The following is a 27,266-nucleotide window of genomic DNA, read 5'->3' on the forward strand; positions in this document are numbered from 1 at the left end:
TTGAAGAATCGTGAAGAATTGCAGCATCTTTGAAGAGGTGAGGAATTTAATAAAAAAGGTTAATTTTTCAAGCCATGCACTTAGGGGCATGACTATTTTCCTATTTAAAGAGCTATAGATACACACATGGATAAAAGCTTTTTCTAATTTCCTCAAATATGCTGAGTTAAATTTTAAATCCTAAAGTAGACAGAAACATACCTGGCTCTCTTGGAAACGTGTAACTTGCATATTACGGTACCTTCAATCTGGGTGGGATGTTGCTGTTTCAGTCAGCATACAAAATACAGAGAGGAGTCTTTCTGAAGTTACGGCAAATATTTCTTCCCTGGTATGTGATAAAGATTCACGATAAATGGCACTTTTTGCCCCAAAGGCATTTTAAAAGACTGGTGCCTGCAACAGCAAAATCTCACCATGTATGCAGGCACTGGAATTGTTCAGCTGTTGCACTTCACATATTTTATTTTGCATACAATTTAAAGAAACACAGAGAAAAGACATTTATTGCTGTTCAGAAAGCAGCATAGTTATGCCCATGAGTTATTTTCTTAATGTTCTATTTTATAAAGGACTTTATTTGTCAATGCGATGCTTGAGTCCTAAATCAAATACAAGGAACAGGGCTTAGAAAGGGAAAATCCGCAGAGCTGTAGAGAAATGGAGATCTCTTTCCAATATACCACTCAGTGGCAGGGAGTGCTAATCCTTCAAGGAAATTAAGACATTGAAGAAGCAGTGCTGTGAACCCATAAATACTTTCCTTATGTGTCTTTTATCTGTCAGATACATCCTACCAGAGAGATAGCATATGTGTGCATCTTATTTTTCAATCAAAGTCTGTGGAATTTTCTTTTAAAGCAAAAATTGATCCAATACACTAGATTTTTTTGTTGACTCCCTTATGTTTTCTATCCCTTTACCAACACAAGCTAGCTTGCTTTTAAGTGAAAATATTTTTCCATAGAAAAATGAACATTTTTATTCTGAAATGCTTTCCAGAGATTTTTAAAATTCTTATTCCTTTTTTTTTTTGGCCAAAGCTGGTTTTCAAACCAAGCCAAATTGACAGACATGTTCAGTCATTCAGAGCAGATGTCCTGTTTGGCAAGGAAAGCCCTGCCTCACCCAGTTCCACCTTTGCTAACTAAGTTGGGGGAAGAGGAGAGCATCTACAGGGGCTGCACTGGATATGAGTACAAGGTGTTACTCCACCTCTGCCCTCTCACAACCAGGATGGCAGATGGGACACAAAACCCAGGGGCAGACAGATAAAAGCCTCTCTTCGTATTCCTGTGAGGTAGTCATCATACTGGAGCCCAGTGGCAGAAGGTCCGGTCATGAAGTACTGACTCAGACCTAAATGGCCTGTGAAAGCCCGGTGTCTGATACAAGAAAAGAAGAACATGGCCTGTGTTTCCAGCTTGTTAGCAGCAAAATAGTTCCTCTGTGCATGGAAAATATTTAAAACATGTTCCAACTGTAAAAATGAGGTGGATATATATTATTTTTAGCGACAAATGTATATTTGCATTTGATTCCACTTGGATTTATGCATCTGTTGCTCCCATGCTGGGAGCTGTATTCTTCCCTTAGTTTTGCAGGACTCCTCACTGATTCCAGCAGGGATTCTAGGGCCTTAGCAAGCCCCTGAGTGATCAGGTTCCTCCATGCACCAAAGCAGACCAGAGAACAGAGAGCACATCTGAACATAGCCCTCCTTACGGGCTGCTTGGGACCCCCTCCTGAAGTGGTGCCATGCTGGGAGCTGTGGAGCCTCTGACTGTGCAATTGGGAACCAAAGCAGGAACTGGAGCAGCTGCAGGCACCAGCCTTTCGTGCCCCTTTCCCCTGAAGAATAATTTGGCCTTATGGTGCAGTCCCTGAGCCTGCACCACCAGGCACCCCTCGCAGCAGCATGCCACCCTCCTCCTTGCAGGCACTGCTTCCATGTCTGGGACACTCCGCTTGTCTCACCTGGGGGCTGCAATTTATTTCCCCTCCTACAACTTTCCCCTTCGTTAACCGCAACGACGCACGGAGCGACCAATGCAGAGGCCCCTGTTCCATCTTGCAGCACGGCCAGTTTCCCTATCCTAAATGCTGTTTCAGGTTTTTTCATAAATATTTTCCATTTTGATAAATATTTTATGTTTTGTATCATCATTTCACTGGAGTCTGCTGTTTTGCATGAAAGGGCTAAGAGTATGAAAATCAGCTACATATCTGAATATGCTGTACTCTCCTGATCTCCCCTATCTCCTTCCTTCCCCTTTACTCAACCTCTTTCTGAAGTCCTTTCATACTTTAGAAAAAAAATATAGTGGTGACTTTTACTGTAGGATTTCTATCAAGGTAGCTCTGGTCCATGCTATAAAACTGCCTTTTAAGCTGCTCATGACTGAAATCAGAAGAAAACAGGATTAAAAAGAAAAAAAAAATTGGTAGCATAATACAGCACGACAGAGTGCGTGGTATATTCTGTGAGCAGGGAGAGCGAAGCAACACCACCAGACTTGTTTAAGTACAATGAGTTTCATATAGGATCTCAAACATTTTATAACCATAACAGTACTCAGTCCAAACCCTTAACTTGATTTCAGTTGAGGAAGCAGATTCAAAAACAGTAACATAATATCTTTTTTTGACCTATTGTGTGAGCACTCTCTTCAGCTCCTGAGGTAGGTGAATCTGGACCTCATGGTCAGGATGGAAGCAGAAAACCCCGCTCCCGTTACCAGCGAGCAGGCGGGTACTTCCCAGTCCCTCCTGACTGTAGCATCCCTCCTCAGTGGAGTTTCCCACCACAGAGGGGGTTTCCACATCTGTCTGCTCAGGAGAGTTTGCCCAGCCCCATCCCTGACCCTCAGGCCCCATCTCGGAAGGGGAAATCGCTCCTGCATGATAAGCAAGAGGGGAGGAAGATGATATTTGCTGGAGTTTCTCTACATGAGAGGTTTCAGAGCATGATCTGCTTTCATCAAGTAATCGAACAGCCATCTGCCGAGCATCCATCTGCACTTCTGATGGCACAATCTCGCCTGCCATTTGCTAGAGATCATCTTCACTTGATATCTACAGCAGTGAGGGATCAGCCAGCCAATGGTGTCTGTGACTTTGGCTACAAAGACATGAGGTCCCATTTGCTTGAAAAGTCAAGTTACTCACAGGCTTAAGGGTCCATTGTACAGACAGCATTCAAACCAAATGCAAATGCTGAGGAAACAACTGTCTGACAAAACCTGCAAGTCTACTGCTCTCACAGAGCAAAAAGTTAAGCTCAGGGGCTCCTGTTCACAATACTACCACCTAAAATGTCTGTAGACCTTTGCAAGTCACACTTCATCTACAGCCTGAGCTGAAATCCCAAAGAAGACAAGGGACAAGCTTGACCAGCTTCAACAGTCAAGATCTTAAAAGGCAAATATAAGGTTAGGACCACCAAATATCACCATTTTTAAAGCAATCAGGATCCATCATGAATCAGTTTGATTTATTCTCTGGAGAGTAAAATTACATTTATGAAAGCCTAGTATGAATGTCCTAAAGGCAGCAGAGTGTATTAAACAATACGGGCCAGAATACATTAGCTTTATGAATCAGTGTTTTTCACCACTGGAATTAGAATCACCCTCTTACCAGGATTCACTCCACAATCTAAATAATGGTTTCTTACTTTATCACACCCTGCCAAACTAATTAAATGCCAGCAAATGCAAATGCAAAGACTACCACTCTACTCAGTCAAAGACCACTCTGCCCAATTAAATCCATCAAACACTTTCCTGAAGGTCAGTAGAAACGCCATGCACAAGACTTAGAAAATGCTTCAGGCTAATACAGAATCTGCACTGCTTTTTCACGCTGACCACAATTTCCTGTGCAGTTAAACTGCTCATATGCACAATGAGGGCGGCTTGCTAAAAAAAACAGCAGGTGCTGTGATCTTACCTCCTGGGCTCAAGCGGTGGGTCCAAACTGCCAGAGCAACTGCTCGACAACTGCAAATCCAAAGGAAAGGGGAGAACTTCTTTAAAAAAAAAAGACCAACAACTTTTTGTAGGTTGGGGAACTGCAAAGAAGGATGTCGAAACAGGTTGCTGCGTGACCAGGAAAATCTTCCTTTTTTTGCAGAGCAACTAGTCAAGCTCAAGACTGCAAGCCCAAGACTGAGCCCAGAGAGGGAAGTGACTGGTGACAAAATGTCACAGTCAAATAGATTTTGTCTTTATAAGGACATTTACCCTTCTCTGGTCTCCCTCTTCACCTCGTTACTCCCACAATAGGTCCACGGGCATGTACCACTTCCTCTCAGTTTTAGCCCTCTTTAGTTCCGTTCTCGCTCACTAAGCACAAGCATGCAAGCATGCACACACAAAACACCTTCTCTCTTTGCTGATTAAAAGCAGACACATTTTAGACTCACAGAACAACAAGGTCTGCAGTCCTACCCCACGGTCAATGCAGGGCTGGTTGCAAAGTCAGGCTGGGACGCTCGGGGTGGTGTCTCCAGGGATGGAGACTCCTCAGCATCCTTGGGCAACCTCTACCAACCTTCGATTGTCCTCGCTGTGAAAACTTTTTTCCTTGCAGGTGGTTGGAATTTCTCTTGTTGCAACTTGTGACCTTTTTATTCTCAGTGCGCACCTCTGACAAAAGGCTGGCTCCATCTTCTCTATACAGTCCAATTTGGTAGCTGTAGACACCGAGAAGATCCCTCTCAATCCTCTCCTCTCCCGGCTGAACAAATCCAGCCCTCTCAGTGTCTTCTCAGACCCTGTGTGCTACAGCCAATGACCATCCTGGTGACTCTCTACAGTCTGTCAAAGCCTTTCTTGTACAGGAGAGCCTCAAACAAGACACAGTGTTCCTCACATCACCTCACAACTGACATCCATTTCAAGGACACATTTCCGAGCTACAGTGAGTATGTGTAAAAGTGCTTGATGGGTGCAAATATTAGCTATCTTTCAACCCTGATGACGCAGCGTCACAGAAGCCTTAACAGAACTGGAAACACAACATCAATAGATAAAAGTGATTCATCAACCCCCATCATCGATCCCCGTGGGGATTTTAAGAAATATCCTGCCTTACCAGCAAAATTCCCACCACTTTCCACAGGCTGAAGAATCATCCTTCAGCTTTTTTAACAACTTTTGTTCTATTACCTCTGAAAATAGGCAGCTGAAAAAATAACCAAACTGAATGGCTTTAATGAAAAAGCTGTCATTCATGATTCATCAGACCAGCTGGACCATCAACTACTTGCTGATGTAGAGAGCTTCAGAAAAACCTTCTCATGAACAAATCTCCATAGTTAAGAGCCATCCTTGAAGCACACATACATTCACTGTATTTAGAATTACACTGAAACACGTTCCAGGCATTTTTTTATTACTTCCTTCTATTAGAAAAATACCTCCCATGGGGTATTTTATTATTTGATAGACTGTGCCACAACTCCTTTTCTTTGTTTTCTTGGATATTTAACACCAGCCTGATGGTTTGCCCCAACTGTTTTCTTACAGACCTTTTTCAAATCCTTAATTGTTTCTGATGCTCTCCATGACCTCTCCTTGAATGCTGCAATATCTTTCCTGAGATAGGGAAGAGGGCACCAAATGCATGCATGCCTTAAATCTAACGTTTTACTCACACAGGAAAATTAAGGGTGAGTGTCTCCTTATCAGAGATGTCTGCTAAGTACTCTTAACTTACTCTGTTGAGTTACTATAGCTTATGCAGAAGGTAGGGTAGTGACTCAGATTTTCCACCCTAGCGTATGATATTTTATATTCATCTCACTTAGACTGAGCTGAATACCGAGTCATCAGTACACAGCACAGATCATACCAGTGCGTACCAAGAGGCACCAGCTGTGCTAAAACACTGCTCGAACAAGCTTAGAAATACAAGGACAGCGTAGATGAGATTTCAAGTATGATGGATTTATAGGGCAAGTATAAACAAAAGATTTTGATATATTTGCCACATGGACCATGAATGCCTTTCCCTTTTTCTGCCTTATTTCAAGACCTACTGGAATGTCACTGTGTATACCTAACAACGCTGTCTCACCAAACATTATTAAACTTAAGTAGTCTTTACACATAACCTCAGCTGAAGTCTTGTCATGACAACACACTATTTAAATTCTGCACTGTGCATCCTTGAAGCATCATACAAATAACAATTTTACTGGGCTGCATTGAAATACATTTAACTGTTATGGTGCAATATTTAACTCCTACCTGTACTTGGTTAACTTGTCCATTTGTGATGTTTGTTTGTGGTATCACTGACAATGAATGATTATATGACAATGATCTCTTTAATGTAATTTCTTACATGGGGCAGGATAAAGTATGCTTACGGTTAGCAACAGGCTAGCTGGTGTTATGATAGGATGTACTGTGATACGGAGTTAAATGTCCATTACTGTCCCGCATTAGAAAAATAATACACTCGAGCTACAGCTCCAGTCTTAGGGCCAAAATCCCAGTGCAGCTACTTTGAGATTTACTTGCATGAAAGGCAGAAGAGTTAGCGAGGGATGTTCCTCCGGTTACAGGCAAAGACATTAGGAAATAGCTGAGATGATTGTCTACAAAGTAAGTTCCATAAGTTAACATGCACTATATCTAATCACTAACAGAGGAATGACTACAATTATAAAAAGACCATGCCCCTGAGCCACAGCTGAACAGGTCAAAACCAATCATTTCCCCTCTGTTGTCACCACTAAAACACTTCAAAAGCCTTGCCCCTCATTGTCCCTCTGCCTGAAGAACCTTCCTTTCCATGCACCTTTTGCCCCATGCAAGGCAGCCGCACTTCGCTGCAGGTCAGCCAGACTGCCTCACCGCAGGCTTCAGATCCTTCCATGGCTTTTCTCCTCCTCTCCCGCAACCTCAGCTCTCCTCTGCCTCTGCACCAGCCACGCAGCCCTAAGCAGCATCATGGATTCACTCCTGCCTCCTTGCCTGGCAACGGGCTCTCACCTTCCTCCCCTTCATCCCCGGGTGCCTTGGGGAGCCTTAGGAAGGGTGACCACTGCCTGATTTCTCCCATCATCAAGCTTGGATATTTCTCAGCAAGGTAAGGAGCAACCCAAAAAGCCTGCAAGAACCATTGATCTGATTTCTGCCAATGAATGGGAATTATATTTGGAGGGACTGGGGCATCTGCCTAAGAAGAGGTACAGAAGCTTCGTCTTACTTGGCAGCCCAGATGGGGTTCACGGGGATCCCAAACCGAGGAGGGAGTTGGGGTCTGCTGTAGGTGAACATTTCCTTGTGGGAGCTGGGGAAGGGTATTCCTGCAGTGGCCTTTTCTAGCATGATCACCTCTTGGCTCTTGCGTTTGTAACTGCCCACTGCAGTCTCCCAAGACCTTTGCCCTTCTGCAGGCTGCTTCTGCTTCAGGGTAAGAGTTTCTCCAAAAGCCATTATTTTGCAAAATCACATTCGTATAATGCAATGCCTTCCTTGCCACTGCTGATAGTCACGGGTTGTGGACATGTCTTCCATCCAAGAACACACACAGGACCGGAATGGTGTGGTGGGGAGCAGAGCAGGGACAGCATCACAGACCTTCCAAGCTGACAGCAGAGGCTTCCAGCAAAGCATCTTTGATTTAATGACAGCACAATTTTAAATTAACCCTTTGAGGGGAACATCCTGGTCCATGAAAAACTAGGGCAAATCCAAATTAATGGAAATTATTTTAAAGTTATCTAATTTAAACAAAGAATATCTTGCTCTTATATAAGTATAGAGGACCCGATTTAATTCCCACTACAGTTTGATGCGATCTGAATCACACCTTTATTCCGTGTGACCCTGTTCTTCCTGTTAAAGTCAGTGACGCTTTCTGTAGCCACTAGTTATTTAGGTACTGAAATGCCTGCCTCCTTTCTGAAAACGGACCCTGAGAACTTAAATGCTGTTGAAAGGTAAATGAGTCCTTGTGAAGCAGGAGTCATTACTCTGATGGCATGTGTGGGGAGGAGGTAATCTGACCCGCTGCTGGGACTGTCTGTGTTAGCAACGTATCCTGAAATGACACAGGTGATCTCTGCAGGAGAGAGAATACTAACGACTGAGGGCTTTGCAGAATGCGTATGAAAATAATACCTTTTACACTGTGTTCTTCCTGCAGTATATCTGCCAGCAAAAGCCTTGAGAATGCAAAATGGTGTGTGATCCCATTGAGCCTGTCACAACATGGATACTGGGGTCTTTTAGGGGTGGAATAATGATGTCATGAACTATCTGTTGGTGCAACAAGAGCATCTCACTCTTTTTGTCTCAATCTGTTCATGCAGGAAGGAGTGGGGCAGACCTACCCCTGCGGGGCTTCACCTCCAGCTGGAGTCTGCCACCATGCTCTCCCTCCCTGAGACGTGGGATCTCTGACCCCCATGCAACCACTACCTTCCATGCCGGGACCCGCCAACCCCCATGGACCTCTCATATCGGCATGCTCAGCATCGCCCTGCACAGCTCCTGCATGGAGCCAGAGGAGGAGGGAGAAGGCAGCGTGGAGGGGGGTGGCCCATACCTACATAGGTGTGAAGAAAATGAAGGGAAACCTCTGCCACATAACAAAGCTGGCAACCTCCAGTGCAGATCAGCAAAAAGGCATTTACGCTTGGGCTGGAAGGGACATCTAAGGCTGGCACATCTGGAGATACAAGCATGTAAAATGTTCTTTCATACTGAAAAGCGTGGTTTTGGTGGGGTCATTCTGAGAAGCAGTGGCTCTCCAAACCTCACCCTTTCCCCTGGAGCTGGGCACAGGAACAGCCAGAGGGATAACGTCCCGTTAAACCTAGGCTGGGAGACTGGTTTACGATTTCACATGCTTGTGTAGCTTTTCAGTTTCCAAACCCTTAACTCTGAAAACCTGTCTTTGAGCCTTCTAAGCAAATCTTTATTTTGGTTTCACTAATAGGTTGTCTTATTTAGGAATCAAGATGAGCCACAAAGATCAAATCATCTATGAGTAGACTGTTTCCACAAAGCAAAGCAATAGATCACTTCTAAGCAGGCAGTACAACCTACAACCAGCCTAGAAAGATTTACACTCCCCAAAACATGTGCAGGGGCCTAGGAGAGAACAGTGCCTGCTGGCAACAATCAATCGCCGGCCTTGGAGTGGGTTCTTCCCTCAGCAGAAGGAGCCAAATATCCCTGTGAAACAAAAAGCAGATAGCTCTGAGGCCAGGGATGAACTTTGGGCTGTCAGACTTGGTATCAAAGTCCCAAAGTCATTTGCTTCAAAGAGATCTCCTGCACCGAAGTGACTGAGTGCATCTGAAAGTTCTCTTTATGGCCCAGGCCCAGGCCCAGGCCCAGGCCCTTGCAGCAAGGGCTTAGCCTTACTTAAAAGGCATAAGGAACAAGATTAATTTCCTGCAAGCAGTCTGAACTTTGAAGGAGAGACATTTAAGCAAGTGAAAAATGAAATAGCAGGAAAAAAAAAAAAAACTGTAAAATGAAAGCAATGTTAAATAAATAACATGAAAGTGTACACCCCACTACAAATTTAATAGGCTACACCCAGCCATGAATTATTGAGCAGAACCATCCATTTGCTGCAACAGGGAATACTGGTGAAATATTAATAACAGTGCATGAGCTAACCTTAGGTTTTACTTGGTGGAGGGAGAGAAGAAGAGGTTGGGAAAGCCTGGCCACTCTTAGCCGATGGAGCAGCCACGGCCTGCGGCCTACTGCAATGGGAGGAGGGCACGCACCCCTGGCTTTCCTGGGAAAGCCCCCAAATCCCACGTCTCAAACAGAGACTGGCAGTGATTCCGCCAGCTGATAAACCCATTTCCAGAAGGATACGCATGTGGAAGTGTCATTTGCAGAGGCTGTTGCAACAATACTGGCTCTCATGTTTTTGGTATTTTCGCACTCCGGTGAAGATTGGAGTTTTGGTTAGATCCTGACTCCGCCTAAAATCTGTTTCCTAGCTGTTCTGATTTTCCTTCAGGAAGTATTTCACCTTTGTGAAGGAGGGAAAGTATGAAAACGTGGCTTTGATGGCTCAGCTGGTCAGAGGCTTACAGGAGTAAAAAGTGTGGAGAAATAGATGGAAAAAATGGGGGTTTTTTAACTATAATAATTATGATACGGGTTTTTTTGAAAGCTGGAAGGAAACAAAGTAATGATTTTCGAAAATCTGTCTCATAGTTAACTAACTCTAATTTATCTGTTACACTTAACAGCTTCAATGTCACACAGTTTTTGGTGAGTGAGCCCTGGGTGGCTTTGGCATGGTAGCAAAAGGGGTGGCTGTCACGGAAAAGATAAAGCACTTCTGCTGGGAGCCCAGGCACCACATCCCACCGCCAGAATTTCAAGTACCTGGCTTCTGCTGCAAACTGGTGCGACAGCAGGAAAAAAACTAAAAACATCACATTATAAATGAAGGTGCTCTCCCGAACAACCTCTCCACAGGTGGCTTTTTGCCAAGAAAGGAATAATTCAATTTGCTTTGGGTCCAGACAGAAATCTGCACACAAACACCTGTAGGACTGAACAAAATGTTGCATGCATGGAGGCATGCTTGCATACTTACTTTCTTGTATACCCCATCATTATGTTTTGATTTTTTATGGTTTTAAATGTTAGACATTTTATCTCCTACACTGTTTGCTTTGCTTTTTAGCTTTTCTTTTTTTTCCACTCAGCTTCTTCAAATATATCTTCCTATATCTTTTCATCTTTTTTGGCATGTTTCTTTTTATTCTTTCATTTTCCCTTGGCACATTTTCTATATTTTTCCCCTTCTCCCTGTACCTTTTGCCTTTTCCTCACTCCCTGACTCCTGCCCTAGCAGCTTCTGCTTGCTTGCAGTCACGCGGCACTCTTCTGCTAGAGTTCTTCATAATATTTCTAAGAGTATTCAGCTCAGAAGCCCCACTTCTTTTTTGCAGCCTCTCACTTGCATTTTCCAAGCCTGGGGGTCAACTGCCTGTAATTCTGCACAGAAGCTGCTGCTCAGAAACCCCTACAAGCAGTTATTAGTTCCCTGTTGGGAGGGGAAGTTTGCCTCCCCCAAGGGGAACGTGCTGTCTTTCTACAGCACATCCCCAAAAAAAAAAAAATCTCAGTACAGACTCTGGAGAGCAAATGCCCGAACTGAGGGGGTTTCATTTCCAGCCTTGCTGCGGCTGTGTTTGCAGAGCCAGCTTTGCTTCTGGCTCTGCCTCACCACCCTCCTGCAGATGAGGGATGAAAGCCAGCTCTTGGCTGACCGTGCGCCGTGCTGAGTGACAGCCTTTCACTCAGAAGGAACATGTCCTGCATCAACTGAAGCTGCAGGAAGACATAAAAAGACTAGGTGGGGAATTTTTTGGTGGAGGCATCAGTATGGAAATTAAACACAGAAGGTATCTGAGGTCAGGCTTTCCACAAAGGCCCTGAATCCAACAAACTCTTACCTGGTGCATCTCTATTTTTGGAAAAGGGATGTGCACAAGGCCACCCTCTTTCCCAACAAATCTAGTCTCAGTATTCTACATGGTGATTAAGAAAAATTCCAAGACAGAGCTTGTATTTGGGATGAATCCCTTCCATGACATATGTAATCTATCAAATATGAGGGGAAAAAGCTTGGGAAGGGGGACACATTTCTGCCCCTCTCTGCCTGCTAGCAATCGTGAACACCGATTACTTAGCCGTAATTCTACTTCAGCCCAAGGCCCACAAAACCCCAGTTATGATTCCTTCATGTTTTCTGCACCAGTTTTGCTTATCTCCAATACACAAAAGTAAGCTTTTCCTTGCCTTTTTTTTTTTTTCCCCATCTTGCTGGTCAAACACCTTCCCCTCTTAGTGGTTGTCATTAATACCTCTTGGAAGCTCAGCTGAGATAAGGTTAAAGAGATGTGGATATACTCTGCAAGGCAATTGAAGGGTATTAATCATAGAATGATAGAATAGTTTGGGTTGGAAAGGACCTTTAAAGGTCATCTAGTCCAACCCCCTGCAAGAAGCAGGGACATCTCCAACTAGATCAGGTTGCTCAGAGCCTCATCCAACCCGGCCTTGAATGTTCCCAGGGATGGGGCATCAATCCAAAGACATGTTCCTATTCTAGAACTCTGTGTAGAGTAGTAGCCAGGCTTTGACTTGGTGGCCAAGATTGCGAGGCTTTACACACCTGAGCAAAAATTTGAGGCAGCCTGGACAAGTTTTAGCAAACAATAAAATTAGCACCTGACTAAAATACGGTTGGAAAGACCCTCTATATTGGGATAGTAGTTAAGTTTGCAATCATACAGAAGGCAAACATAAAAGAGAAAACTAGACTTCAATTTTGCTGACTGCTTAAAGCGCTGTTCCCTTTGAGGGAACACAGAGAGATGGAAGATCCACCACTCAAAAGCAAGAATTGAGTGTGAAGTATCAGATGCAACCAGGTAGCATGAGTTTGCTCACACAGATGCTGCTTGTGTTGCTACCTGTGGGTATCATACAGGAGCTGCCTGCACTGCTAGAAAACAAGCAGAGCACATCCTCAGGCAAGCTAAGCAGTTTCTCATCTCTGCGTCCTCACTTTAGCTGCCCCTTTTTCTGTGCTGCTGTGGCCAATGCACACTGAAAGCTAATGAGGCAAAGTCATCAGGTATGTTTTCAAATGCCAGAAGACTCAAAAGAGCCCCTAAACAACTGTTCTTGAAAAGGAGCATAAAACATTAGCTCTTGGGTGTTATCTAAAAGACAGGTAAACTTGAAACAAACATTAATTGCTCTTTTGACATAGCATTCAAGAGGCATAGGGGAAACTGAAATGTTAAACAACTCAGTAGCAAATGAAAACTCCACAACTGTATTGATCTTGTGTATGTGTCTGTCGGTGGTGTCAAGAATTTAGAAACCAAGGTCTTCTGCAGGGTAGAACCAGGAGACACCCTGTGCTATCCAAGTGACAGACATCAGTAACCCCAGCAAGTGCCCTCTTTGCTGTCACAGATGATGGAAAAAGAACAAATTCTTCCAGGCAGCTGCCCATAAATCCCCTGTATAAACAGCTCAAGGAGCAATACTGTTTGGCCATATTCAGCTCTGTATCCCACTAAAAAAAAATGCACAGACCACGACATCCTTGCAGATCACTCCCAAGTCAACAGTGAAGTCCATTCTCCCACGCACTCACTGACCTGTAGGGAGCAAGAGCACATAACCCATCCCCTGAAGCGAAACCCCAAAAGGGCCAATGTCAGTAGTGCTGCTGCTCCCAGCCAGCTTTGCTGCCCAGTTTCCATCCCTCATTGTACAACTGAGCCAACAAGCAGGATGGATTTGGAGACTACCTCAGGCAGATCTGCTTAGCCCCTTCTTGATTATTTATCAGTGTCTCATGCAATGAATGGCGAACTCCATCACTTCTGAGCTCAGCTGTTCCCAGACTACAGGGACATAGACGCCTGAACACATTCAAGATGAAGGAAACCTCTGCAGATTATACCACTAGCCAGCTTATGTCATGACTTGGAAGTGGGCAACTGGCTGGTTATGGACAGCTGAGGAATGGCCAGCAGCCCTGCCATCACTTGCCCTCACCAGGGAGCTGAAGTGCTAAGGACAAGACAGGGGTGCACAGAGAGCCTAGGGCTAGTGTGCCTGCCCTATGGCAGCAGGAGGGAAGGAGGAAAGTGGACGGTCCATGGATAGGGGGAGGACAGAGTCAGACCAGCTTCCCAAATAGCTGAGAGCCATTCATAGAAGCGTATTCCTGCTTCGGTCTCCTCTGCACACCCCACACAGGTTAACTGAGGGCACACAGAGGAGGGATGAGCACCAGGAATACCACCTGAGCAGTAGGATTTCTTGGTGTACCATCAATATGAAATGATTTCTTCCTGCAGCACTGGTGGAATTTTGCATGCTCCATGGACGCAATGACTGAGCCAAAGAAGCTGCAGTGTACATCCTCTGCAGACCTCCACAGGCAGGAGTATCTACATATCCACCCTGGGGTTCCCAGTCCCTTGCTGCCGGGCATGTTCCCACTGAAGCTGGTGACAAAGACGCAGCTGGCACGTGCTGCCATGGGCAATACGTACAGACTGGTCAAGGAGTCCACTCCAAAACTCATGACTTGGTACCATGAGCCACATTACTGCCCAGGGATGAAAATGGCCTGAGTCACTGTGAAGTGCTGGCCAGAAACCATCCTCCCCAGCCCCTCAAGTTTGCATAGAGGAATGAGTAATGCAGCTGGGAATTTTTCTCTCAGATGAGACAGAGAGACAAGTAAGAGAAACTAGGTATAACAGACAGAAGGATGGTTTGCTCTACCATCATCATTCAGAGAGCTGCAAAGGGTGGGGGAGAGAAGAAACCAGGAGCATCTTCAGTTTTATTTCAATTCCCTTTGCTATCCAGGGCTGAAGGACAAGCACACAGGAGAGGTGGAATGAGACAGAGATAAAAGATTAGCACAAACCACCAGATACCTCAAGGGAAAGAGGGTTCAGTGTCAAGCATGGCAGGTGCAGTCTGCCTGCTGGTTACACTTCCTTTGGCTGGTTTAATGCTCCTTCAGGCATTTCTTTACCTTTTCCCACCTGGTGAATTATGAGCTTCACCTAAGCAGCAATGAGTTTCCTACATGACAGTAGCTCTAAATCCTTTTCTAAGCATTAGTGTGGAAAATATCTAAGTTTTAAGTGTAACAAAATATGTTCTTCAGCTCTTTGCAGTGTTATATATTACATGACTGAGTAGTGTGTAATGAAACATCCATTTTAGCTGTCAGAAACACTGGACAGCCAAACTACAGGAGAGCCAGGGAAGGATCTCACACTGGAGAAAACCCCACCAGTTTGCCTGGTCCTTCTCCCTCCTCTGCACGCAAGCTGTTCCTGCAAGAGGAAGAGGAAGAGGAAGACAGACTGGGGGGTGGCTCTGATTGCGTGCAAACCTGGGCGTCCCCTGCAAACCTATCTTCTCTTGACTCGTTCACAGCGAAGTAAGACCCACAGTGCTCCTGTGCAGCACGCTGATCCTGTAAGCGCATCCTCGACTGTATGCTGCAGATGCTGACTTGCAAATCACGTTTTAACAAGAGGCTGCCTTTGCAAAGACTGGATTTAGTTCAGCCTGTTTACATTTCCTCAGTAGTTTCAGCTGTATGTTGTAACCTCTGTTTCCTCCATGGCTGAAGAGCTGTTACTTTTCGTTTTAAAAATAAGTGTATTTCCACACCCCAGTGAGATTTCAGTACTGTGGGCTTGTTTTACTTAAAGCTCAGGGGCACCTGCATTTCTGGCCACGGCCGCATGAATGAGGCACCGTGAGGACAGCTGGCGTGTGAACTACGATGCTCCAGCCACTCTACACCCAAGAGCATGTTCCAGCAATGAATGCGAGAGATGTTCACTCATGAATGAGAGAAATTACCGTGCGTATACTGAAATCCTGTGTACCAGCTGCTCTGCAGCCTCCCTGCAAAGCTTTGTGGTCTCCCTTCCTTCCCAGCACATGGGTATCTGCAGCCACAAACCCCAGCTTTTACTAAAGGCCGTCTTTTCAGCTGGTCTTCCTACCTGCCCTTGCAAAATAAGTGAGCATTTAAGGAAAGGCCGTGTGCTTCTGCCCAAAATTTCAGGGACGTGCCACTGCATGGGTTCTGTGCACCCGGGCCAGTGCAGGAGGGTCCTCAAATCCCACCCCAAGAAAGGTGCTGAGAAGAAGGGTGAGAGGATAAATACATGGCAGATGCACGGTGGTCACAGCCTATGAGGATACCTCTTGCAGCTGCTAGGTTTTCTAATGAGGTTACCACTGGTTGCACAAAACCAGTTATCTAAGGGCACACAGGCACTGAAGGCAGAGCAGTGCAGAAATATCCAAGTTTGCAGTGCAGAAATACCCAAGTTTGCTTAAAGAAGCTAGCTCAGATGCTCGTAGCAATCTAGCTCATAGCTGCTAACTAATGTATCCTACTTCTCTTATTTTAAAAAAATGCATATTTGGGATATATATATCTGAGAGAGATCTCTCATGGTTTGAAATAGTGGTTTAACCATTGGACAGTCCTTCCTCCTCTGACTTTCTGCTTGTCTGTGTGGGACACATAATTATGAAAGTAGATGTTGATGAAGCCTGGATATCGGGATGCAAATGAGAGCCACACACAAAGGCAAATATTTGGGCACTCCCAGCTTTGCAGCAAGGGCAGTCAGCAGTGGTTATCTGAAAAGCAGTGTAAAATTACAATCCTTACCTGAGAGTTGCTTTTGAATTGGCTTGAAAAATTGTTTTCTCATCTATGTGTGTAGCATCCACACAAAAATACTGGGGCTCACTCATATATCACAGCATTAAGACTGCACTGCCCTTTTAACTGAATGAACACCTCAAATAAACAGAAGGTGGGGAAGGGCAATATGTCTTAAAATAATGTGATTAACAAATATTTTTATTCCTTCAGATACTAGAAATCAAACAGACAATATAAGAACAGCCCTGAGGAGAAGGACTTGGGAGTGCTGGTGGATGAGAAGCTTAACATGAGCAGGCAATGCGCCTTTGCGGCCCAGAAGGCCAACCGCATCCTGGGTTGCATCAAGAGGAGCGTGGCCAGCAGGTCGAGGGAGGTGATTCTGCCCCTCTACTCTGCCCTGGTGAGACCCCACCTGGAGTACTGTGTCCAGTTCTGGACCCCCCAGCACAAGAAGGACATGGACCAGTTGGAGAAGGTCCAGAGGAGGGCCACGCAGATGATAAAAGGGCTGGAGCACCTCTCTTATGAGGACAGGCTGAGAGAGTTGGGGCTGTTCAGCCTGCAGAAGAGGAGGCTCCGCGGAGACCTGATAGCGGTCTTCCAGTACCTCAAGGGGGCCTACAAGAAAGATGGGGAAAGGCTGTTTAGTAGGGCCTGTTGTGATAGGATGAGAGGTAATGGTTTTAAAATAGAGGGGGGTAGATTTAGATTAGAAATTAGGAAAAAATTTTTTACGATGCGAGTTATAGAACACTGGAACAGGTTGCCCAGAAAGGTGGTGGAGGCCCCATCTCTGGAAACGTTCAAGGCCAGGCTGGATGAGGCTCTGAGCAACCTGACCTAGTCAGGGATGTCCCTGCTCCTTGCAGGGGGGTTGGACTAGATGACCTTTGAAGGTCCCTTCCAACCCTAACCATTCTATGATTCTATGATTCTAAAACATTTTTTTCTCTTTGTAGGACTTTTTGGCTTTTTAAATTATTTCTCCCAAATGCCCTGTGCATACCAACGCCTCCAGTACTACCTAAAACCCACTAACTTTTGCAAATATCAGGCTTCCTAGTGGCATGCATATTCAAAGACAGTTTCTTTTTTAAAAACTTATGGTTGGTGTTGGTTCTGAGAAACACACTGCCATGTGCATGGGAGATCTTCAGTGGCCCACGACCCAGCGTCATCAGGAAGGAAATAGCACAGCGTTACTTCCGCCACCCCAGGGTCCCCTCGCACGATCTATCCACGTATTGTCTGTGTTATTACTGCACCACTTCACAGGCAGCAGATTCTCCCGGGCTTATCACTCAATGGCACCACAGGTCTCTCCCATGGGATAGTGGTGAGCCCATTCCCACAGTCAGACATGGCTTCTTTACAGAGGAAACTCCACCAGCCAGCTTGGTGAGGCATTTGGCTTTGGGTACCTGGTGAGGAGGATGCTTTCCTCTGAATATTGGCCATTTTAGCAAGGGGAGCTCATCCAAGCTGGGAGTTAGCCTACCTGCCCTTACAATGGAGCAGTTGATGAGGACAAACCCTTCCTGATGAGCAGGGTCCAAGCCACTGGGAAAGCATGCTCAGGGAGAAATGGCAAGGTGGGTATTTTAAAATAGAGCTGTTCGGAGACCCTAGGGTTTTTTTTTAAAGAACACCTAACTACTTCATTTCAATTCACATGCAAAAATAAATGTTCTCACATTATTGCTCATTGTGTGTCCCTGGTCACACTTCCCGTGTTAATCACAGTTCTCATTAGCCATGCAAATGACCTCACTGTAGCTGCAAAATGTACTTCAAGCTATTTCCACTTATGTTGTGTGATCTTTGCTGTTTTCTCTAACCCCAAGTGGACATGGGTGAACTCTGAGATCCAGAAGCTGGGGACTTCCAAGGACTTCTAGTCTGCAGGTCTTCCAGAAAGCCTGGATGCACCCTCTTCCCTGGGACCTTAAAAAGTACAGTACAGCTGTGCGACAGTAGCTGTTCAGCTCTTTCCAGAGACTGCTCTATTTTTCCCATGTCTGAAACTAGGTAATCTGAAACCTAAGTTTTATTTTGAAAACTCTGACCTGGATACACAAGTGAAAAAACTGAGGAGCAAAGTCATGACACCGGCCCGTACATAAAGACCGCAAACATATGGGGAGGGGAAGAAGAGAAAAATAATCTGCTCAGGATAACTAAAAGGAGCCTGTTACATTTGCAAGAGTTTATTACCAATATTTCATGATAAAAATCTCACAATCTGAATTTCATATTTCTCTTTGCAGATCATCAGACAAGTAAGGACTGTATAGAAAACAACAGGGCATAAATGCTAGAAGTTTGCTGACACTTAGGAGCACAGATGCTTTCAAATTTAAAGGTAAGGTAAAGGTTGTATAGCTTGAAAAGGTATTTTGATGTATGGCATAAATTATTTATTTTCTTCTAAATGCAAAGAAGCATTTGTCTGTAAGATACACTGAAATCTCACCTTTTGAGTTCTTCCTGTAAGCAATAGAAGAAAAATCATATTGAAAACTTCTTAGAGTCAATCATTCAAAAACTTTTTTTCTATAAAAATTAGAGAATGTTCTCATGTATATTTACATAATCCTGAACTAAAGAAGTTGTTCCTAAAGATACTATTTTAAGGTATGTCTTCAGTGATTCAACCAGAGACTTGTGCTTAAAAGCAGACACTGAGGTTTGCCTTTTTCCTTGTTATTTAATGTTATGACCATATAAAACACTTATATTAAAAAAAAAAGGAAGCAGTAACCCTGGCTTTTTTCAGCTTTTATTTTTCACTCAATTCCACTCTTACTTAGCACACTAGCTCCCTTTTACCAGTACACACAAGAAAATGAAACTTCTTTTCTATTTTTTTTTTGCCCTGAGAGAGGCAATTCAATCTCAACATGGCAACAGGCATTTGTAAAAGGTTAACAAAACTGCTTTCATTTCAAGGTTAGGCAATATAACAGCATGGTGAGAGGAACTGTAAAGAGGAAAGAAATTCCGATTTGGTAAGAAATACAGCTATTTCTGCTTACAGGAACAAAAACATTTTGTAAAATAGTCAGGTCTCTGAAACAATTATTTTTTTTTACTGCCATTTTACAGTGCTTTATCTTTGGGGAAATCAGTTCCAGAATGATGCTGACCTCCTTTTCCAAAAACTTTTGAACTCACTGATATAAGTGTGATGTGAAAGGCATGTGCTGCCACTCTGCTGTCCCAAAAAATGCTTTTCTATGCTGTGGTACCCAATTTAAACAGGCTGAGAAGAGAAGACTGTGGATATGTTGGTTGGAAGGGACCTCTGGAGTTCATTTGCCCAAATCTCATGCTCAGGGGGTTACATTAAAATGCAATGCTATGAGGAAGAAAGCTTTTCTGATGTAAAAGCATACATGCTTACTTAGCTGATGTGCACAAGTGTTCCCAGCTAAAATAGCCTGCTCTCTGCAGGATAAGGGCTTGCAAGAGCAAAATGAAATGTGTTGACCTTCTTCTGAGATTTTCTTCTGAGATTTTCTTTAAAGAAAAAACCGTACAAAACAACTTCAGTGGCTTCCTGAAACAGTAGTACTCAAGGGCGTACATTCACAATCTAATAAAGGTCTACTAGTGCTAAAATATCACAACAGGAAAGGAAGAGTAAAGGCTGAAGGTTCAATAATGAACACCAACACAGATAAATTTCAAACTAGGGAAATTTGTTAAATATTGATTCAGAAATTTAAAAAAAAAAAATTTATAAGAATTATCACAATAGAAACAGATTAAATATGACTAAAGTAGATTAAAAAATAAATTAGGTTTATTCAAAATGCTGATTAAGTGGCCTAGCTATCTTCCCAAAAGAGAGAAGGAAATTGGACTAGCCGTCTTCCTGTAAGCAAAAAGGAAATGAATGCACTGTAAATACTAAGGGTGACCAGGTCACTAGGTAGGGTAGGAAGGAAAAGAAGAAGCCTACAGACTGCAGATGTTTACACGGGGAGTATTTTCCTCCCTAACAGTGAGCATCTGACTCAGGCTTCTAAGCCTGCATGCAGTGGGGCCAACTTCAGGGCTCCCAAGGGCTGGCTGGGTCGGGGGCTCTGCTCAGGCACTCTGTAGAGCATATCTGCCCCCAGGCAACATGGAGAGAGCCTGAAAAAAGCAAAATACTGAGAGAAAAGAAGCAGATGTGTTATTTGCTAGGTCCACCATCAATTTAGAAATCCATCCCTCAAGTCCACCTTGCAATGCTATTACCAATTTGTGATTTTTCCAGTTGTGTGCTCCCTATGTGGCCAACACTAAAGGTCAGTAGGAGGACTAGCAGCATGGTCATAACTGCTTCTTGATGAAATCATTCAATTTTGGTAACTCATGCTGTTACAATTGGTATTTATTTCATCCAGCCCTCAAAATTGAAATGTGGATTCTCTTATAACAAGGAAGAGACTATAATTTCTGATGAATGATTGCATTTTCATGAGAAAAACCTGCAGGTTATCTGTAAAATAAATAAATAATACATAAATAAATAAGTCTGGTTGTTTAGCAATAATACAGGTTACACATGTGCATGCAGAGGAGCAGAAGACAATTCCTGCTCTTCATCTCCTGGCATGTCCTCCCAACACAACCCTGCCTATGGTGCCTCGCTGTTCCCTTCTCTGATTTTGAGCAGATGATTGGAAGGTATGAGTTTTCTAAGGACTTATTTTTTAGCAAGGGCTACCTGAAGTGTGTGTTGCATATAGAAAAATTCAGGAATCGCGGGTCTGTCGTAGAGACGGTGATGGAATGCGAAAAAGGAAGCGTTAGGGGTGAGGAAGCACCGCGTGATGTGGTGGTGTGGGAAAGGGAGTTGCATTTGAGTTTCATCTTGTTTTCTAACTCAGGAATAACACGTATAGCATACTCTGTTACTGGACTGCCACTATTGCTGATTTTCTCACTAACAATTAATTGTCTTAACAATTGTTAAAAGAATAGAGGGGATAAGTTTGGAAGCAGCCTATGGAAGCATCATCCAACCAGTCACCCAGGACAGATCACCAGTGGAGATTAGTGCCAGACACTGCTGGGGACCTGGACCACAGTCCCTCCCATGTGTCTTGTCACACCAGACACCCATTCAGATGGCTGTGCCACCACCCAGCTGCTGTCACGTCCCCTGCCATCGCCATGAGAGGGATCTGGAACAGAAAATGGAAAAAAGCATTTTCCCCACCAGGGAAAACTCACACAAGCCTTTGAGTGAGATGGCATTTTAAGCACAGCTCTTGTAACTGTCTTTTATGCTGAAACAAAAAAAAAGATAGGCCTTGATCTTGCAAACACAAAGGCCACCTTATTCCTCTCAGCTGAAAGGAGAAAAAAAAAACAATCCCACTGAAGCCTGGAGAAGTTTTGCTAGGAGCTCCTATAAGAGCAAAATTTCATCCTGCTCACAGAATACAGGATGCCAAACTTCCTCAGGGGAGGAATCCTAAATCACACTTTGGTATTCAACAAGTAGGATTTTCAGTCTGGGTTCCACATACGACCTCGCCCTGGCCCATACGGACACCACTGCAGAGCCAGGAGACGGCAGAGCTGGAGACGGAAAGGCTTCCCCTACAGCCCCCACCAGTGGGTACCTGGCAGAAGGGACCTGGCCAGGCCCAAGCACAGTACCTTCATCTGCTGCATCTGGGCTGACCCGATGTCCCACCTGCCAGACATTTGGCTTCGCACACGCTGGTGGAACTATTAACCCTGCTGAAGTCAGAGCTCCAGTGAAGAAAAATTAAAAATTTTGGCAAAGGTTTGTTGGATTATCCCTACTGTCAGCCACAAAATTCCACATTTACCTCCACGGAAGACTGCAACCCAGTATTTCACTGTCAATTTCAGGAACACATACGAAATGTTTCAGTAGGAGGATTCTGGTGTCCTTCAGGTAGGATCCACCTATGTCTGACCAGGGGACTCAGGAGTGTGTCTAGGCTCCCAGGTCTGGATGCTCACCCTAGTACCCTAACTCCAAACCCGACGGCAGGTACAAACACCTCCATCCTGCCTCCCACAGAAAGGGGTGCCAGGGCAGAAAGCGAGGTGTCCCACCAGTCCCGAGCAGCACGCAGCCAGTTGCTGCACAACAATGGAGATGCAACCGGCGCTAATGCACAAAGACAGTGACACCAGAGGTGCTGCCCAAACGAGCTGACAGCCTAACGGGGGAGAGCTCGCGATTTGGCACGGCGCACACGTAACATGCATTTCTGCATTGTGACATTTTGCTTTGAATCTCTCATTGCTAAGCACAAAAGCCATAAAGTAAATCACTCGGGTACAGTATTGATTCTTGAATGACAATTACATAAAGAAAAAGTAAATGCCTTGGTGTGTTACATAAATAATTCCCCTCTGGCATCTATTATGCACGTTGCAGCCATACCTTTAATTTCATTTACGCAGTTTCTTTTGTAGAAAGACATCCAAATTTTTCCCTCAGCCTGTTCCTCTCACTTTATACAGTGGAATACGTGCAAAGGAAGAGCAGAAGCAGAGGCAAGAGAGGGAAATTGATTGCTGCCAGCCTGGTAGGGAAATGTTAACCTTGCGGGGAAGGGGACAAACAGCAGAGTCATCTGCACCATGCAAATCAGCTTCTTCATTTCCACAGTGAGGCAAAGGAAATGCCCTTCAGAAATTCTCAAAACTATTACCCCTCTAAAGAAGTGGTCTTTAGCGGGACCCTGTGGACAAAAAGGAATTTAAAAAATAAATACTAAGATTAAATCTATCAGCTAAGCTGTTTTTGACACAGAAAACGATGGTGGATTGTCAGTGTTCACGTCACACAGATGCAGACCACTCATCAGTCCCTAAAGCAACTTAATGAGATAATTTCCAGTTAACAGAGATGCTAAAACTGCCTCCATGTCAGTGTCCCACCCCTCCCTGCCCTATTCCACATTTCTAAGTCACTCACAACAGACTTTATACCCAGGCAAGATTTCTATCGCACTTGATCAAAGGGGGGTTTGCTTGAATCAGGACTGCAGTGCCGGGACTATTTCTGAAATTAATTCTATTTCCAAGATCAATTTGAAGAGGCTTGGCTCAGCTCAACCCAGAAACACCAGATTTACACCAGCTCTCCCGTCCAGGCAGCGTACCTGCAGTCAGCGGCTAGGGCAGAGCGCGAAACTCGCAGCAGCCTCGCCCCGTTCCCAGCCCCTCCGACCACGTACGTTATCCGCGCCCGGCCGAACCGCCACCAGACCCTGCCACCCCGTGCGACCCCCAGCTGGACTGCTGCTGGGACTCCCACATCGCTAATAATAATAATAATGATAATAATAATAATAATAGTGGTAGTAAGAATAACAACAACAACAACAACTTATTCTATACCATAAAACATCTCTTAATTCTAATTATATTGTTATTAATGATCATATAATTATACGACATAATATAATTCCATACCCATTAATTCTCTAGAATAAAATTATCGGCTAATTACCATTATATGAGTATTGTTATTACAGTTACTGCTCTAAGGAGAGCCCGTGAGCCAGCCATGCGGGAACAGCTACCAGCGAGGCGCCGCGCTGCACCAGGCGCTGCCGGCCCGGGGCTGCCGCTGCCGCCGCCCCCTCCGCCGGCTCCCGCCGCGCCCCGGCCCCCGCCCACACCCGTGTGGCCACGCCCTCGCTGGCCACGCCCCCCGTGACCACGCCCATTCCGCCAGGCCACCCGCGGGCTGCTTGTGAGGCGCCGCTTCTAACGGCCGCTGCTGAGGTCCCGGTTTGGCTGGGGGTGAACGGGAGGCGGCACCCCCGGCCTGCCCCAAACCGTCATGGGGGCTGTGGTGGCCTCATGCCGGGGGGGTGGGGGGCCTGGTTGCCCCCCGGGGCTTCTGGAGGCCGGTGGCTGAGAGGGGCCCCCAGCACCTTTGTGGAGGGGATAGACAACAATTTTATGAAATTTTCTGTTAGGCAGGGACAATGGGTATCGGGTGAAACAGGATCTGGTTGGAGCAAGCCAGGGTACTGTGTGTAAACAATGCGTGCCGTGCTTGCCACCATACCCATCAAGAAGAACGGAAGGACAGACAAAAAAGAAACGTCCTGCCCCGGAAGGTGCAGAAAGCTGGGTGATTGCCAAAGGAACGTGAAGTCAGCAAGGATCTGCAGTAACGGGGGGAAAGGTAGAGATGGCGGGGGGGATCACAACCGCCGACTCAATTCAAGACCTAGAAAACTCTCCCCCCACACCTGTAAGGAGCACGAGCGGCAATTTACATAGCAAACGAGGCTGATTTAGCTGCCTGGTGACAGACAGAATGGTCATTACTAACCAATGAGTGTAAATTTAGGTGGGTTTTTACTAATGATGTCACAAGATAAATACGTTGTCATTTCTTCGTGTGGTGTGCTTGCTTTGTGGAATTGCTACCTAGCACCCATCTCTGTCCAGAAATTGAATGAATAAATAAATAAATGCCTCTGCTCTGTGTGTAAGATCAGCATACTGCACACCGGGTAAATGATCCCACTCTTGGGACAACAGAGGGAAGAGGGTGAATTTCCTGGGAGTCTTGGCCCAGGGAGCATCTCAGCGCCCAGCCTGAGGGCTGGTGGCTGGGTGCCTGGAGAGGCCTGTCAGGGATGGGTAGGAATGGATGAATCAAAGTGAGAAGTCCTGAGGGTGTGGAAAATGTTTGGAGATGTTTTCACGGTGAGGTTGAGCTGCCCCTTTTCAGATCAGAGGCAGGAGCTAAGTCTGGTCAAAGGTTTGTTCTGCTTGCATCAGACAGTGCTGTCTGTGCAAGGCACCTTTTAAACAAAAATGTAAAAACTATGATAAGAAGAAGGGAAAATTTCTTGAGAAAGATTCAAGGTGAAGAACAAAACCAAGCACAATATTGTATCTTACTAGTATTGTGCATTACAGTGTACAGCTACTGTATTGCTCAAGAAAATAACATTTGTTAAAGGGTACTTCTGTAAAGAGTTTTGCTCTAAGCTCATACACTGAACAGATGCATTTTCCTGATCAACGTTAACCTGGTTTTGATGCTCTGCAGCAGAAAGTTCCTGATACTTGGCCGTGGTTAAAGTAGAAAGGTTTCTTTTGATCCATATCTGATCACTGTCACTCTGTGCCACTCTTCATGACAAGTTTATTGCAAATTCTTTCCCTACCTCTCTTCTGCCCCTGACTTTGCTCTCCTCCCACAGCGAGATCTCTGCCTAGCAGGGTTCATCACAGACACCACCTTCCTTTGCTCCTGTATCCTCCACTCTGCTCCTGCATCTTCACCAGGCTGAATTTCCCTGCTACTAATTTTCTTCTTCCCTTCTTCAACATTGACAAGTCCTGTTGGCTCACCCGTCTGGTGTCTTGAACTAAATTAGACCTACAGTAGAGACCACAGCCATGTTTTTGTGGCTGCAGTCTTTATACTTCTCGATTCTGCTTTCATTTTGATTTCACCTAGAATCTCACCAACTATAATGGTCAATTTTATCTCATGAGAAAATCATGTTTCCTCTCCCTTTGGCTTGCTTTTATCCTTCCTGTCTCTAGCAGCTCGAACAACTCTTATCTTCCTTCCCTGGCAGAAACACTGGGGTTTCTTGTCTGCACTGCATTTGCTGCACTGCCCCCACTCAGTCTCCTGCTTTGCTTCTTATCCACCCTGCTGTCTCCGTAACTTTAGGTTTCCTTTGGTGCTTTCACCTCCTTCCCTGACTCTGAGCCCACTGAATGTGTGGTGCACAGTCACTGTCGGTTCTTTCACTCAATTTTCATCCTAAGACTTCATTTCTTTCCAGTCTGTTTGTCCCCCAGGTAATTTGCAGGCAGTGTTCCTCAAGGCACTGATTTCTTCTTGACCAAATCTGAGAACATTTCTCACCCTCCTTGATCTGTCAGCCAGTTCCAACAGAAGCTACCTATAAAAGAGAAAACAAGAACGTTTATCTGTCTTTAGGTGTGTGCCCTAACTGGGTGTGTGCTCTATGTCTTGATTGTTATCAGTGTTGGAAGGAGGCCCAGAGGTTGCCCAGAGGGGTTGTGGAGTCTCCACCTTTGGGTAAACCTCTGAGTAATCTGCTCAGACCTCATAGTTAATCCTGCTGTGAGCAGGAGGTTGGACCAGAGACCTCCTGAGATATCTTCCAAGCTTAATTATTCCCTATGCTATGATCCAGGTGGCAGGTGCCAGAACCCTTGTCCTGAGGAGTGAAAGACTGGAATGATAAGATGCAGTGTATCACCAGGGAAGTCCCAACATAGCTACAGAGTGTTTTGTTCCTGTTCTTGAAACTCGACTTCTTTGGCTTTTTAAGAAGTTCTGCATTGTGGGGGTTTTTTGTTGTTGTTGTTGTTGTTGTTGGGCTGTTTTGGTTTTCTTTTTTAATATTATATTCTTCCTCCTGTGCCTTAAGTTCATTGCAGGGATGCTGTCCCCAGCCTCTGGTTAACGTCATGAGCCATGCCAGATTCCAGTTATTTTTGTGTAGTGATAGCTCTTGTTGCAATGTTTGACTATTTATTCAAACTCAGCATGGCTATAATTGAACTCCAGGCTTCCTTTTCAAACTTCCCCTGCTTCTTCCTTTCTCCATGCCCTTGTTTAACTCTCATTCAACTCTGTTATCTGGATGTCAAATCTGAACTTAGTCCTGTTTATATGGTCCAGGACTGTGTTCGTTCTTTTAATCACAGTATTTTTTTCTTCTCATCACAGTTTTCTATATTGCTGCACTTCATATAAACTAATCTTGTCCACATGCAAAATTGCACTGAAATCTCAAGTTTGTGTATTTTCAAATTAAATTATTGAAATATTTTTTGCCTAGAGATGTCCTTGTTTCTAGCTGTATGTGACAATTTTTTTAATCTTTGTAAATCTTCCTGTGAGCCATTACTTTAATGATAGCACTTTCAGTTTCTCTTCAAAGTCACCTTCATCAATGCTTTCTCTTCTGTGTTTTCCTTCTGATTTCCAGTTCTTTAGGATCAGGTCTTTACAC

At 44.7% G+C, this 27,266-nt stretch overlaps 1 protein-coding gene across 2 annotated transcripts in view; it reads right to left on the reverse strand.

Moving 5' to 3' along the window:
- The window catches only part of LCP1 (lymphocyte cytosolic protein 1), a 50,822-nt gene extending 27,052 nt beyond the window's left edge, over nucleotides 1-23,770 (reverse strand). The window contains exon 1 of one of the 2 annotated variants that reach the window (XM_086771838.1): nucleotides 23,747-23,770. The gene's annotated coding sequence lies outside the window, so the exon portion shown is untranslated. Of the gene's footprint in view, nucleotides 1-3,951; nucleotides 4,163-23,746 lie in introns of those variants that run through there. The other variant, XM_010130195.2, reaches the window with a different exon arrangement.
- Nucleotides 23,771-27,266: the final 3,496 nt, after the last annotated feature.

The sequence above is a fragment of the Chlamydotis macqueenii genome, chromosome 1 (assembly GCF_036417535.1).
Source record: "Chlamydotis macqueenii isolate bChlMac1 chromosome 1, bChlMac1.mat, whole genome shotgun sequence".
Lineage (NCBI taxonomy): Eukaryota > Metazoa > Chordata > Aves > Otidiformes > Otididae > Chlamydotis > Chlamydotis macqueenii.